We start from the raw sequence: 14,603 nt of genomic DNA, 5'->3' as shown, positions 1-14,603 counted from the left end.
CTGATCATGGCTTATAAATATGACCTCTTAACCAGCCGTCATTACCAAGTTGTTGCTGCAAATAAAGTCATTATTTTATAGTCATCACATCATCTGACTGAAAGGAACAAAAATAGGAGATCGACAGCAGCTTAAAGTTAGAGGCAGAAAGGGTTGTCATATCATGAACAGGCACAAAGCATCTGTTACTATTTAATCGTGCTTCAAACGGATGTTCAATGTCCTTGTAAAACAAGAAAAATGGTTGTAAAATAAATCTGAAATAGCTGTGAAATGAAATGTGACTGCTGAAGAACAGATGCTCCACTTCTGAAACATCTGTAGTGGACATTAAAGCGCAGCAGGAACACGCTAACGCTGCATCCAGTGGACAAAAGGAGTTACGCCTTGTTCACTTTCTCGGGGAAAGCAGCACAGCAACAGCAGCAGTCATTGCTGTCCTCAGTGTGTACACTGGATCTGTTTAACCAAAGTGTTGTTCTTGGGCTTTGATAGTGTGCACCGGGCTATACACTATCACTTGCATACACACATGGGAAAATATAGGAATATAGAAAGAAATTAGAAGTGGGTCTTCTTCAATTGAGTTCACCTTGTTGCCCCGCCATGTTTCTATAGCAGCCCAGAACAGACAAAACCAATCACTGGCTCTAGAGATGGCCTTTGACATTTTTTGTGGGTTTTACAGCCACTGTTAGGTTCTCCTACATGCTTGGAAGAGGAGGGGAAGGGAGAGAGCTATATAGTCGCTTGCAATCTGCAACCTCACCTTTAGATGCCACTAAATCCTACCCACTGGTCCTTTAAGTCTGTTTTGAAAAATGACATGTTCATTCAGCAATTTAGAATGCAGACAAAGAAGTGACTGAATTTGATTTGAAAACTCAACTTCTCCCATCAATATTACAGGGAATAGGATTTGTCATTTGGCCTACTGTACAAGTCTTTGGATCATGTTCTGTTTGCATTTACACCCATCCAAACAAATATTCTTCTGAAGGAGATCCCAAGGAGTTAGCATGCTTTAGTTTATTAAGTACAAGCATAATTAAAAGGATGAGACAGTGAGGTGCTCCGGTCGTGTCACCAGCTTGCCCTGTGCCTGGACAGAGTGAGCCCAACTTGGCTGTGGCTGCTCATCAATTATGTCTATCACCATCTGAACAGTTAATTGCCAAGGCACCATTCAGGGACAGCTGAAGGATGGAAAATAAGTGATAGTGAGTAAAACATCTTTGGCATTTTATTGGAGCTGAAAAATCAGGAAACGCGTGACTCTGGATACAGATCCCATGCTATCAGATCTCAGTAGAATATATTAGCCAAGCTGAGGTGCAATTATTTTACAGTGTCACACATGGGATATGGGAAAACAATAAAAATACAGCAAAGAAATGTGCAGTGTCATCTATACTGTTGCATGATTTTGATTCAAATACTCCTAGAGGCCGACTTCAGTGCAAAGTAGGGCTGGGTGATATCACATTTACCTAGCTAATACACCTGTGCATACGATTCTCCCTTGTTGCAGTGGAGCTATTATTAGTTACCTGTTACCTTTCTTTTCTCAGCTGGAATATTCATAACTTCCTTTTTATCTGCATCATACAGTACCTGTTACTGTTATTACCCTCCAGTAACTAAGTATAATGATTTTTTTGTCAACATAAATTCCATGTTTGTTCCAGGTGTATGGGTGGATAAGCATCTCTCCAATCAACACTTAAAAAATAAAAGGATATTGCTTATACATATTTACCTGCCAAGTGATTAGCACTCAAGTTTGATCTCTTAATTGAAATGTTCTCCATAGTGTATTTTAATATTAAGCGTGCACATCCCTTGACTGCTGAAATATTTTATATTAATATATTATTTTGCAAATATAATGTTAATTTACTGCTGCACTTACTTTGCCAGATTACCTTGTTTTGATCTGAATGTGTCTTCAAAATAAGTGCAAAAGGCAAATGATCTGAGTCAACTTCCACAGGAACAACCATGACAGCAGAGCTGGCCTGACGCATAAGTGAACTAAGTGCTTACTTAGGGCCCCTAGCATGAGGGGGGCCCCAAGGGTTGACTCACACTATCTCAAATTTGTAGGAATCCCCCTTAACTGCAGTACCATTGCAGTGGCCATCAGTAATAACCCACCCAGTAAGTGACCCCATGTTATTAGTGTATCTATGAGTCACAGAACTATTCACAGATACACATTTTTGTATTGACTATTATTATACAAAATAGATAAATGGAATTAGCTACAAGGTAGTGAAAAAAGACAGACAAGAGGAAGAGAAAAAAGTAGGTCAGTGGTAGGTGGAACATATAATGATGACTGATCAATCAGACTAAATAAAATCTAATGTAAACTAAATAAATTGTTTTAAGCTTTGGTCAAGTTTGTGAAACCAGCCAGTAAAACTGATTTAATTGAAGTACATCAAATGGAATAAATTAAATCTAAAATGTATCCACTAAATATACAATTTAAATGTGTAAAGTTAAACTCTCTATCTCTCTAGTTTCTACTTTTATGTCATAGTTCTCAGCTCCAGGTATAGTAATTGCACAGCTGCAGACACTACAGAAGCATTATATAGTTCCGCTTATCGGCCTTGATGCATTGTGGCAGCAAGGACTACAACAAATATATGGCATATGGATGTCAGCACAGAGCTTACTTTTACACCCTGTAATGACAAAATTTGTAGCACACAGATCGCTTGGCTTGGGCCTACTCATTTACGCGTGAAAGTGTAATTTTTGCTAAAGGACGACTCCCAAAGATCATTTTGCTTATGGTCTCTCTTTGTCAAGAGCTGGGCCTGCCTGACAGCCCCATAGCCACCTGTTTGAAATTGCATCAGAACAGCTTTCCCTCTCTCCCTCTAGACAGCTAACAGATATAACTGAGTACAATATGGGTAAAAAACAGATGATGGAAAGTAAATATGAATTCCAGGTGGAGTTTTTGATCCCTGCTTTTGTATCTCTCCATCCTGGCAAACAGTGCCCTAGAGCTGATAATCAGTGGCCTACTGTGTTCCTATGTTTGGAGTTTTTGAGATGAGCAGCTTCTCATCTCCAATGCACTGACACAGGATGTGACCTCCCCTAAAGGAACAGATATAAGAGTGGATGTAGGAGATAGTGAAAGAAATAACTTTGCTTTGTGAAAAACACTTCAGGAAACATCTAATGTTTGAAAATGTCCTAGTGCCTATTGTCAAATGTTAACAGAGTGCCATTCCCACTGACCATGTTATACATTTAAAGTGTAGTATGTATTTTATTTATTTTGTATTTTCACATTTTTTTGGCTTTTTGTTTATTGCCAGCCTATTTGAGGACTTTCTCAAATGCATCTTAGCTACATTTAACAGTGAAAAACCCTAAGCAAACAGCCAGACGTTTCAGATATACCACCAAAACATTCAATAGGAGCATCTTAAGTGATGTATTTCTGGCTCAAATGGACACAAGATGATTCATTTCTTTAATTTCAAATTGTGTATTTCCTGAAACACACACACAGTTTCTGAAATAGAAAGTTCATAGTAGTCATCTAGGGCCTTCATGGTCTATGACTGTATACTGCTTCAGTATTTATGAATATAAGATTCTGTTCTGAGTGCAGCCTTTAGGAAAAAATAAAACAAGAGACAGAGAGGCCAGTGAAGTGCAGGCTACTGGGCAGAAGAAGTCCAGAGAGTCCCATCTTGGACTGCAGACAGGCCCTCTCTGCAGAGATGTTGATTAGTGTGGAGCATGCCCCGATAGATGTCATTAATCAAGTTAATGAAACACAATGTCAATAAGAATCCTAACAAGATTCCCTTGCAAACCAATGGCCTGCCTGACATCAACATGAGAAACCCTGCTAATGGAGTAACTGCTGTCCCTGTTTGACGAGGAGGATTACAAGCATTAACCACAGAGCTGGGATGAATAAGAACATGTGGGGAATGTAAAATTGGAGAAGAAGAAAAGGGGAACACAAACAACTCAGCATTGCTCCAGGGTGGTTTATTTGTATATACAGATAACAGACAATATTACATGGGTTGAGCTTTTGCCTGGTAATGGTGCGTAAAATATGAACTGTTGAACCTAATTATGTTTAATTAACCAATTCTTATAAACAAATATCTTTTAGGCTCATCAGAAGTTGTTTCTTTGAATAATTTTAGGATAAGGAATAGGTTGGTGATATTCTATATTAGGGGTATATATATATATTATATGATTTTATTTTATTTTTTTTACATTAATGTTATTTGAAAGTTTATAGATGTAAAAATATATTGATGTGGCTGATTTTTTTTTCAGTAAATAACTTCAGTCATTATGGTTCGTTTGAAAACTATTAGTGTCTGTACCAAATTGTGTTCGAACCCATCTTGTAGGTCTTGAGATATTTCACATCATAAGTGACACTAGACAAGTGAAGCACCCTCTATTGTTAAAAATAGTGAAGATTAATCCAGATTAAAAACATCGGCATTTAAGATTCAAGATTCAAGAATATTCAATAACTTTATTTTCATTATACAAGCACAATGAAATTGCATTTTGTCAACCTCAAGTGGTGCACTTGTATTCATGACTTTACACATATTTACTTCACACATTTTTTGATAGACTAAAAAAGATGGAAATATCAAAAATATCAGTGATAAAGTGTGTAGAATCTAAGCAACATAAGTACAAAATATAGGCAATATAAAGTATAAAATGCAATTAACAATATAAAACAAACAAATATACAGCTAACAAGGTGCAACAGCATCAGCAGCAAAAATACAGTAAAGATGTGGTGTACAGATGAAGTGATGGAGTATTGAAGTGTTGAATGACATGAATGTTTGCCCTTCTCTCCTTGACTAACAAGATGATATTATTCAAGATTAATAACAATAAAAGGCACCAGTAAGAGGAGCGCCATCATATTCCCTGCTCCTTCATTTATACTGATAACCACCACCAGATAAAATTAACCTGTGTGAAATGCATTTATTCTTGTGATGCTTATGGTTGCTAGGCAGTGGCATTCATTGGCGTGTGTGATCTGACAACTTTGATTAAATTATAAAAAGAGCAGATGAGAATGATCTACAAAACAAATCAAATCCCTGAAGTAGGAAAGAAAGAAAAGTTGGTTAAAAATGCGCACTCAAGGTGCTGAATGTCTGCTCAAAGTGTGTTAGAGGCACATGTATAATCAGATGTGTTCAAATGAGGATGACTTAATCTACTCACAAAAATTCATTGTGTGAAAAATGTATTTTTAGTTTTGTTTAGTTTTATTATTCATTGTTCATTATTCATTGTTTAAACCCATTTTCCGTGTCATTTTCAACTGAATTATACTGACAGCCATACAAAGTATTTATTGCTTTTAAAGATACTTTGATTGTAAAACAAGAGAGCCTAAACACGATGATGATTAACCCTCCTGTTGTCCTCGAGTCAAGGAAGGAAGGGAGGAAGAACTAAGGATGGAAGGGAGGTAGAAGGAAGGAAGGGAGGGAGGGAGGGGGGAAGAAGGAAGGAAAGGAGGGAGGAAGGAAAGGAGGGAGGAAGAAAGGGAGGAAGGAAGGGAGGAAAGGAAAGAAGGAAGGAAGGAAGGAGGGAGGAAAGAAGGAAGGAGGGAGGGAGGGAGAAAGGAAAACAGGAAGGGAGGAGGGAAGGAAAGGAAGAAGGGAAGGAAAGAAGGAAGGAAGGAAGGAGGGAAGGAAAGAAGGAGGGAGGGAGGGAGGAAGGAAGGACAGAAGGAAGGGGGATGGAGGAAGGAAAGGAGGAAAGAGAGAGGAAGGAAAGAAAGAGAGAAGGAGGGAGGGAGGAAGGAAGGACAGACGGAAGGAAGGAAGGGAGGAAAGAAGGACAGTCAAAACAGACGGGGTCAATTTGACCCCGGGAGGACGACACGAAGGTTAAACCAACTCATTTCATGACTTCAGACATTCTTTTGCCAGGTGCACAGAAAAAATAGTTACCCGTTGGCGGTTTTAGGTATATAGTGACCCCTGGAAGTTCTAGTGTACTCTGCATGTGATGAATAGAGTAAAATTCAGCGCATCACAAATGTCAGTAAGATTTATCCCGTGAGGAACATGAATGTTTGCATAAAACTGCCATGGCAAACTATTCACTAGTTGTTTAAATGTGTTAGTGTGGACCAAAGTGGTGGATTGACTAACCGTCTGACAGATCGACAATGGCACCCCTAGAGCCATGCAGCTTACATGGCTAAATAGCCACATAAGATGCATGGTAATTTATATTGATGAAGAGAAATCACAGGATGTGGTGATTGGATTACAGAAATGCATTGCTCCACTCAGAGCAACTGGGAGACGTTTGAACATCTGTATTCTAAATGACCGCAGTCACCCAGGGAAGAGATCACAGCACACTCAACGATGTTCCTGCTTCTATCCATATGGCCTTTTAATCTCTAGTTCACACCCGTGTGTGGCGTGTCAGCCAGTTATGTCTTTATTTATTATTTGACATTACTCAAATGACCCCTGAGTGCCTCAGATATGTCCTGGTGCAATTTGTTTAAACAATTACTTGTCATTGCTTAATTGGGCAAGGCGAATGGCTGAATAATAATAACTCATCTTCTCTTGCTTCTCTCTGTCTCTGTCTCTGTCTCTGTCTCTGTCTCTGTCTCTGTCTCTGTCTCTGTCTCTGTCTCTCTTTCTCTCTCTCTCTCTGTCTGTCTCTCTCACTCAAAGGGCTTCCTGTCAGTGACATAATGGTTATGTGTCTCTCTTAATGCAGAGATATTGTAAAAGCCAATTTTCTTAAGCAAGTAGTGCTGCATTAACCTTGATCTTGAGTATTTGATACCCTATAGAAATGTTAGGGAACATCAATATTCATGCGACATCATGTTGTACCTATAGATACAGGGAAGGAAATGATCATTAACAATGCAAGCATGTATTTTACATTAATAGATATTCAAGACAGTTGGAGAAACTGTGTGGTGATGATCCAATCAAGAGAGTAGAAAACCAAAGCAATGGATTAGGATGTGGGGGAGGTTACGGGAAATGCTGCAGTTTAATTTATCCTGAAGTACCCGGGGGATGCTGCACAAATTGGCCACAAGAAGCAATGTGAATGGTTACAGATAAGGTTAGTGGCTGCTAAACTAATACAGTATATGAATAATTACACAAAAAATAAAAAGAAGATAAAAGGGGAGAATACTGACAAAAAAAGAAAAGATCGACTCCAAATAAGCCTCCAAATGATAAGCTGCTGTGTTGTCACATGTCTAAAATGGAGCTCGGATCAATCAATCAGTTTTATTTAAAGTACAGAATCAACACTTAGCGTGATCCCAGTACATGTTATTAAAGAGAATACATAGGCCATAACATACAGCAAGCAAATAAATAATACAAATTAAATGAAAACAACTACATTTAAAACATCAATGTTAAAGGGATGTTATCCAGTGAAGTTGTAGGTTAGGCTTTAATGAAGTGAATAAAGTTTAGTTATTTTCAGTCTTGATTTAAAGACTTCAAATGTATGTGTTTCTTTAGCATAAAATCAAAGGCCATTCTGAAGATAATGGACACAGTAGGCTAATGCTCTGAAGGCAACATATTTTTTGTTAACTGAAGGAATGACCAGGAGACCAGAGTTGAGAGAGTCAAGAGAGTTTGCCAGCGTAGGCTATATAGTATTATTAGCTTACATAGATAAGGTAGTGCAAGTCCACGCAAGGCCATATAAGTTAAAAGAAGAACCGTAAAATCAGCCCTAGCTTGCACTGGTACACAGTGGAGATTTTTCTAGGTTTTGTCAATTATCTAGCTGCAGCATTATGAACAAGCTGAAGGCTTCTAGTAGCACAACTACAAAGATCAAGTCTGGAATATACAAATGCATGGATTAAGGTTTAAGGATAGAATAGGTTAGACTTTGACAATATTACCAAGATAGAAAAATGGTGTCTTGGTAATAGTCTTGATATGAGACCAAGTATCACACCAAGGTTTTGATGGTTTAGCTTTTAGAAATAATACTACCATCAGTGTTAACATTTACATTCTCATACAAATGCCAATATTTAGCTGGTCCAACAACTAATAGCTCTGTTTTATCAGCAGTTAACAGCAAAAAGATCATATTCATCCTTTAAAAAAATTCTGGTAGACATGCCCTTATATTTAGGAATTGGGAGGGTTTGTGTGGCTTTACAAGGACATATAGCTGTGTATTGTAGCAATTACATTAAATACCATATATACAATGCCATCAAGGTAAGCATGTAGATAATAAAGGAAAGGGAAACTTCAGAGATTGTATTGTTGTAACTCACATGTTGAGCTGTCTTTGATAAATATGGATGAAACCATGAAAGCACTGTCCCCTGGATATCACTATGCTTCTCCAAGCAGCCTAGGAGCATGCTATGGTCCACAGATCCACAGAACAGGCTTTCAAGCTGCAGCTTAATGATGGCAGTTTTAAAAACTGAAGGCATTGAGACCATGGTAAGCAAACTTATTTATAATATCAGGAATAGGACTAGTTGGAACAGGAAACAGTTCCTTTAAAAGATTAGCTGGTATAGGGTGTACTATGCAGGTTGTATGTTTGGAAGCAGGTAATGGGCTGGTAAAGGCCTCTGGGGAAATTATTTCAAACTGTGAAAGAGTGCAGCTGGTCCGAGTCACAGTGCCTGCATCCATCAAAGTATCATTCGGAGAGAAATGTAGACCACTGACTATCTCTAATTGGGTCCATCTTATTTATAAAGAATCATCAGCATTGAATGAGGTGCTATTGGCAGAGGTATTCTGTGTGAGTTTGGCAACAGTATCAAACAGAAACATGGGATTATTTTTACTAATTTTAATCAAGTGAGAGAAATATGCTGTCGAGAGCGCATGTTTATACTTCTTACAACTCGTGACCAAGGCAAGGTGATAAATCTCTTGTTATACGCCACCTGCGCACCGCCATTCTACAAGTCTGTTTGAGTACACAGGTGTCATCCAAAGGCCATGGCACCATGGCAACCATGGCAGCAGGACACTGATGAGAGAACCGATAGGTGGATGGCTGTAATGGAATATCAGGGATAGTGGATGGTCTGTGTCTTCTCCTCAACTTGCAGTTGAGCACTACCTCTGTCCATGGAGCATGATAGTGGTGAGACCATGGGTCAATGTTGTCATGAGCTTCATTGCCATGAATTGAAGATTTCAGGATTGAAATATGTTAACCTGTGCTGTAGCAGTGTTAATGTAGCTGGAGAGCAAAGCCTCCTTCTTTGTAAGCTCTTCTGAAATCTGCTGCCTCCTATAGGCAATAAGTTTGTTGTTCTCACTGAGCAGTGTTGGGACAGTCAGTGGTACATGGCATATCAAATGGAGCCAATTTCTGCATTCATGATTAGTCAGAGAAATATGCCAAAAAATAAAATAATGAACAGCAAGTAGAAGAATCCAGTAAAATCCACCCTGAGGTAATCCACACAGGATGAAATGACAGCTATACACATGCAGGCTGTTGTAGAGGAGAAGGCCAGAGCAGAAGATAATCCACCAACTATCTGTGATTGTAGATACCATCCACAAAGTTTGACAGTAGTTGTCAAATTGTTTCCAAGTTCAAGAATTATAAAAAGCAACACATTTAAACATGTTTGTGGCATAGAAATTGATGTAATTTAATTAGCTATTTGATAACTCCAGGCTTTGGAAAATTAAAAACAAAGAGCAAATTTAAAAACATGGACAGGGCTGTGAGGGTACAGGATAGGATTTTGAGAGATACTTCAATCTGCCTTTGTATTTCCCTACTTTTAAAAAGAGAAAGAATTTCAATTGACACTTAGACAATGATACAATTTGCCAGCTCATGCAACTAATCTGGATTATAGTTCTGCAACTAATCCATACAGCTCCTCTTTATTAGAACATATCAATATCACTGTTCCCTGAGGAGTAAGATGTTGTCAGTCTCTGCTAAGCACTTTACAAATGGTTTCATGTGATCGTCATTAGGCTAGGCTTACATATTGTTTTATTCAGTATTATAAAGATTTGATGGCAACCTTTTTCAGAACCTGATGTCTTTAATTGAAATACAATTATGTGGTTATTGAGAAAATTTGATTAATGAAATGAAGACGATAATTTAAATTTACAAATTGAATACATTTTTGAAGATTGAAAGTGGAGCTTATTATTAAGTATCGACACAGCAGTCATTACTGTTTAATTACACAATATTTAACAGAAATTGAAACTCATGTCTTATACTTAATATGTAATAGGAAAGGAGGTTCACTTTAACAACGTAAGCAATATTCTCGCCTATAATAACATTGTGTTTTGGCTTGTCAGTGTGTACAACTAATCTCATTACATAACACCCATTTGTGTGTGTGTGTGTTATGTTTGAGTGGATTCATAGATAGGTGATGAATTAAAGAAAAGGAAAAAGAAAAAGAAAACAACAATCATCAGATTTAGATATTGCCAAGCAGGTTTGCTCATATAAGGAGTTTGCCTTGGTGTTGTTGTGGTGCATAACAGTCAGAAAATAAACACCATGATCTTTCCTGCTCACCTCAGTGTACTGGAGGTGTGCAGGTCCTGGAGGGACCGCAGATTGCATCCAATCCCCTTTTCACCTTTTCTTTAAAGCACTTTGAGACTACGCCTGTCGTATGAAATGTGCTTCATAAACAAACTTGACTTGACTTGACTTGACTTTTCGGCACAGCAGATGATACGCTGCAGTCTGCCCTTGTCCTTGGCAGCTGCAACAGCGGAGATAGAGGAGGCGAGGATGGACTCAGTGATGGCCATGTAGAAGTGCACCATCATTGACTTTGGCAGGTTGAATTTCTTCAGCTGTCACAGAACGTACATCCTCTGCGGAATCTTCTTGATGAGGCCGCTGATGTTCCACTTTCACTTGAGGTCCTGGCTTGATGATGGTTCCCAGTATGTGGGGAGACTCCACAATCCCAACAGTGGGGTCACACAGGGTGATGGAGGCGAGTGGGACTGCATGCTTTGAAATCTCTCATCATGTCTCATCATTATGTTGAGATCTTTTGGCTGTGAAGTCCACAGCATAAGACCCACATCATTTTTATACTCATCAAACCATTCAGTGACCTCTCAAGCCATGTTTGCTCTTTTACTTCACTCATATATTTAGGGTTTTACTTTAATTGGTCACCCATCTAAAACACATATAGTCGTATAATTACTATTGTCAGGCTACTTTGAAAAATGTATGAACCTATTCATTACCTAATGATGCTACCTGAGCATTCATTAAAAAGTGCAGGTCACCAACTTCCTTTACTCCTTCCCTCCTTGGTATCTCATAAACTTGTCTGCATAGGACCCAAATAACCCTTCGACAAAGACCCAGTGCATCCACTTAGACTATATATATCACTCTATAGTGTATATGATACAATATTATAATAGTGTATATTTCAGTATTCCATAAACACATCATACATATCATCAAGAAATATAGCTTAGTCACATGTCCCCTAATTGCTTGCTGTCTCAGGACCCTTTTGGGGATGTTATTTCCCAGACAGGGGGCTTTGTGATGAGCATGGTTTCTTACAAGAAGGCATATTGGTGTCTATACAGCAAAGAGCTCTGGTCTTTTTAACATCTCCATTGAGCACATCCACAGCACACCACTGACACTTATGCAAGTGTTTCTCCACTGAATTTAGTTTAAACAGTAACCTCTGAATATATCACATAACACCATTGAATGTCGTGTGTCATCTCAAGAATAAAAAAAGAATTAAAAAAGTCAGAATAAGTCATGGAGTAATTTTAGAAGGTGAAAATTAATGTTTCCATTTTGTGACTCACTCACTGTGGTCAGACCACGTCACAACTACAGGTTTCTCTCACAGGGCATAATCCATCCCATTTATGTAAACAATATACAGTCACTTCTCTTGGCAATAAATACTTTAGGAAAGAACAACATTGTGACATGTATTTCCTCAGCTTGTGTAGCTTGACATCAGAAATCTATTTCCTGGTCAGGCTGCTTTTTCTCATACTGAGATACTGAATACGTTATTTGATTTAATGTGAGCCACTTTTTGCATGTAATTTATTTCGTTATAAAGCACTTTGAGTTGCATTTCTTTCATGACAGGTGCTATACAAATAAAGTTATTATTATTATCTGGATTAATCGTCACAAATTACTGTTACTTTATCTAGAAATGGTAAAACATCTAGAAATGAAAGAACATGACTTTCTTTAAACCAAAAGGCTTAACCTGACAAAAACAGAGACAGACTCACCTGCTTTCTGGAATTATCCCCAAACGTGATTGTTTGTCCGACACTGACAATGGTTCCAGGAATCCTGATTTCAGTCCCTGGATTTCTTCTTCTCTGGGCAGCTTTATTACTGAGCAATATTACTCCTCATTGTTTAATTATTGCATCTGGACCCCCTGCCAGGAATAAATGTACTTTTGTGATTTTATTTATTTCATTTTAGTTCTGATATTCTGTAACAGTTTTTTTTTATTTTGTTTTGTTTTGTTTTGCATAGCTCCTGATTTGTGCACTTGGCATGTGGATTACCAGGTTTATATAGCTAATCACAGAGTAGAGCAGAATTAGTATTTTATATTAGGTTAGTGACTTGGAGTTATTGATTCCCTTTGGTTAAATTAGGTAATCCATCACACCAGCAAAAGTAATCAAATTTAGCATGGGTCAAGACAAGTAGACTATTGTCACGTAAATCCAATCAAAGGGAAGTCATCCATGCACAGTTTGGTGGATATATAATATTAAAAATAGAAGAATTTTATATGCAAATACATATGTCAATCCAATGGACAGCTTGGCATCTTAGTCACTATTAGAACAAAGTGAGCTTTGAAAGGCTTGTGTAACCTTGTTATTGACTGAGTTGTTGTTTTTATAATGCACAGCAGTTTCTGTCATGTAAAATATCTGCAGCACAGCAGATTCTGCTTCCCAACTATGTTGTAAACTGTCTAGAGTGTATAGCACTGCACAGCATAGGGCCTTGCATGACAAAGTCCAAAAGGAGTGCAAACACATCTGTCTGTACATTTTTCTCAGAACTAAGATGGTGCTTACTAATGAGCAGGTGGAAGATAATATTGTTTATTCAGCCTCTCATCTAACCTGAATTGTCATCCATCTTAATAAATGTCCAATTCCTAACATGGAAGCTCTAGGTAAAACCCACTATAAATCCCAGTTTGTTTTAAAAGGCCCATGAAATGATATTATTATTTACTGTTACACACTGTATAAAACAAACCAGTGAAAATACTGCTATACATATATTGTATATTAATATTATTTTCCACTTTAACTGAGTTAAAGAGAGAGAGAGAGAGAGAGAGAGAGAGAGAGAGAGAGAGAGAGAGAGAGAGAGAGAGAGAGAGAGGGAGAGAGAGAGAGAGAGAGAGAGAGAGAGAGAGGGAGAGAGAGAGAGAGAGAGAGAGAGAGAGAGAGAGAGAGAGAGAGAGAGAGAGGGAGAGAGAGAGAGAGAGAGAGAGAGAGAGAGAGATAGAGAGAGATAGAGAGAGAGAGAGAGAGAGAGAGAGAGAGAGAGAGAGAGAGGGAGAGAGAGAGAGAGAGAGAGAGAGAGGGGAGAGTGTTTGTTTGAGTTCGGTTCAGTTCAGTTCAATTGCAGCAGAAGCTGCAGTAGTGGGTTGTACGAATTCTGAAAATATACTTGCCACACTTACATGCAGGTGTTGGCAATCTTACTCCTATGGCCAGTGCAAAAGCCGCACCTACACACCACACACACACACACACACACACACACACACACACACACACACACACACACACACACACACACACACACACACACACACACACACACACACACACACACACACAAACACACACACACACACAAACACACACTCACACACATCTTCAAAGCACAATAGCATATACTGTACTGTAACTCATGTAGGCTACTGCATCAGGTATAATGTCTTATATTTTATTGAGTAAGTAGGCCTGTACATGTGTGTGAGTGGGGGGTTGGGTGAAGATGTGTGTATGTGTGTCTGACAGTGAGAGGGAGAGAGGACCTGCAGCCCATATGAATTATGTCTTTAGCACTACTACCAACACACACACACACACAAACACACACACAAACACACACACACACACACACACACACACACACACACACACACACACACACACACACACACACACACACAACACACACACACACACACACACACACACACACACACACACACACACACACACACACACACAGAGGTTTCCGTAAGTCACTTTTGGGCTGAAGACTTACCCTGACCTAGCCATAACTACCACTTGCCTAAACCCAACCCTTACCCTAAACTTAACCACTGACCCTAACCTTACAAGCATCCAAAAATGAGGGTTTTACTAGTTGGGGACATGGATTTTGTACCCAATCAACTGGTCTCCAGTCTGGTTTGTGTACCTGAAAGTGACTTAAGTCACACACACACACACACACACACACACACACACACACACACACACACACAC

General features: G+C 38.6%; 1 protein-coding gene across 1 annotated transcript in view; it reads left to right on the top strand.

Annotated features, from left to right (window-relative positions):
* The window catches only part of LOC133977675 (metabotropic glutamate receptor 4-like), a 132,587-nt gene that overhangs the window by 59,033 nt on the left and 58,951 nt on the right, over positions 1-14,603 (top strand). The gene's annotated exons all lie outside the window — the stretch shown is intronic.

Source organism: Scomber scombrus, chromosome 3, assembly GCF_963691925.1.
Source record: "Scomber scombrus chromosome 3, fScoSco1.1, whole genome shotgun sequence".
Classification (NCBI taxonomy): Eukaryota; Metazoa; Chordata; class Actinopteri; order Scombriformes; family Scombridae; genus Scomber; species Scomber scombrus.
Note: the sequence above shows the minus strand (reverse complement) of the source record. Positions and strands in the feature narration are given on the sequence as shown.